Source organism: Octopus sinensis, unplaced genomic scaffold (assembly GCF_006345805.1).
Source record: "Octopus sinensis unplaced genomic scaffold, ASM634580v1 Contig19789, whole genome shotgun sequence".
Taxonomy (NCBI): Eukaryota; Metazoa; Mollusca; class Cephalopoda; order Octopoda; family Octopodidae; genus Octopus; species Octopus sinensis.
The window spans coordinates 17,501-19,999 of NW_021836614.1; positions in this window are offsets into that span (position 1 = coordinate 17,501).

The window sequence follows — 2,499 nt, forward strand, 5'->3', positions numbered from 1 at the left end:
CTCCGTAGAGTATGTCCTTGGGGATTCTGCAATCTTTCATACGGCTAACATGCCCGTCTTTGTGTGAGGAGTGCAAACATGCTTGGTATTCCTGCTTGCCTGAGGACATCTTTGTTGGGGATATGATTCTGCCATTTGATGCGGAGGATTTTTCGGAGGCAGCGCAGGTGAAAGATGTTTAGGCGACGCTCTTGGCGTGTGTATAGCGTCCAGGTCTCGCTTCCATACAGTAGAATGCTGAGTACACATGCCTGGTAGATCTTCATTTTCGTGGTCTTGGTCAGCTTATTGCTGTCCCAAGCCCGTTTGGAGAGTTAGGCCATCGCAGCAGCTGCCTTGCCAATGCGTATATTGAGCTCAGCGTCAAGGGATAGGTTGTAGGTGACGGTAGAGCTCAGATAGGTAAACTTCTCCACCTCTTGTAATCTGTGGTCTCCAATATGTATGTTTGGGATGTCCGATGTAGCCTGACCCATGATGTTGGTCTTCTTAAGGCTGATAGCTAAGCCAAAGTCGTTACATGCTTGCTCAAAACAGTTAATGAGCCTTTGGAGGGCTTCTTCTGTGTGTGTTACCAGAGCGGCATCATCAGCAAATAACATCTTGATCAGGACTTTTGTGATTTTGGTCTTGGCACGCAGGCGCGAGAGATTGAACAGTTTCCCGTCACTTCTACTGTGCAGAAACACTCCATCATCTGATGTCTGAAAGGCATGTGAAAGTAAGAGTGAGAAGAAGATGCCAAACAATGTAGGAGCGAGGACACAACCTTGCTTTACCCCGTTTTTTATTTGGAAGGCGGCTGATGTTGAACCGTTGTGCTGTATGGTGCCTTGCATGTCATCATGGAAAGACTTGATGATCCTCAGCAGCTTTGGTGGACATCGATTTTTTGGAGCAGGAGGAAGAGACCTGTTCTGCTTACCGAGTCAAAAGCCTTTGTTAGATCAATGAAGGCCATATATAATGGCATTTTCTGCTCTCTGGACTTCTCCTGAAGTTGGCGTATGGAGAATATCATATCGATAGTTGATCTGCTTCTTCTAAAGCCACACTGCGATTCCGGATAGATTCGAGAAGCAAGTAGTTGTAGCCTGGCCAGGATAACGCGGGCAAAGGTCTTTCCAACAGTGCTTAGAAGGGATATACCACGGTAATTGTTACAATCACCACGGTCACCTTTGTTTTTATAAAGCGTAATGATGTTGGACACTTTGGTTGGACACTTTGGTATTGGAAACATGAATGACAATGGTCAGAGACTACTCGAATTCTGCACATACCACAACCTGTGCATCACAAACACATTCTTTACCAACAAGCCATCCCACAAGGCATCCTGGAGACATCCAAGGTCTCACCACTGGCATCAGCTGGATCTCATCATTACACGGAGATCCTTTCTGAATTCTACCCTATTGACCCGCAGCTACCACAGCGCGGATTGTGACACAGACCACTCACTAATTAGAAGCAGGGTGAGGATTCTGCCTAAAAAAGTCCATCGCTCCAAGAAAGTGGGCCGACCACGCATCAACACCGCCAGAACCTCGGACCCAACACTGCGAAAATGTTTTGCTGCTTCTATCAAGGTTGCCCTCAGTAGCTGCCCAACCTCCTCTGCTGAAAGTAGGTGGGACTATATCAGGGAAGCCTTGTATACGACATAATTGGATACTTTCGGCATGAGAGAAAGGCAAAACCCAGATTGGTTCAATGCTGGGCTCTCAGAGCTGGAGCCAGTTATCGAAGCAAAGCGTGCAGCTCTGGTGCAATACAAGAGTGACTCTTCTACAAAGTCACTCGAAGAACTCAGAAAGGCACGAAATAAAACCCGACTGACAGCTGTGCAAATAGGTATTGGCAGGAAATCTGTCAGAGTATCCAGTCAGCTGCTGACAGGGGCGACACCCGTGGGATGTATGCCGGTTTGAAGAAGGCCCTCGGTCGATCCGCAACCAAGTCAGCCCGTCTGAAATCAACTACTGGAGATCTCATCAGGGATCAAGGCAAGCAAATGGATAGATGGGTGGAGCACTACCAGGATCTCTACTCACGGGAGACCACAGTGGCTGAGGCTGCAGTCGAGAGTGTCAAGATCTTACCAGTCATGTGCGAACTTGACAGTCCGCCATCTATAGCAGAGCTCACCAAAGCTGTTGACTCCCTAGCAAGAAATAAGGCTCCGGGAAAAGATGGCATCCACTCAGAGATCATCAAAGCCGGCAAAAACACCATCCTGCTTCGGCACTTTCATGAGCTTCTGTGTCAGTGCTGGGAAGAGGGTACAGTCAATCAGGATATGCGGGATGCCAACATCATTACGCTTTACACACACACATACATACATACATACATACAAACACACACACATATATACGTACATACACATATATATACACACACACATACATACATACATATGTAACAAGTCGACTGTGTTTCTATGCAAGGTAATCGAAACTATTTTATTTTAACTTGGCAATATATCGATAGCTA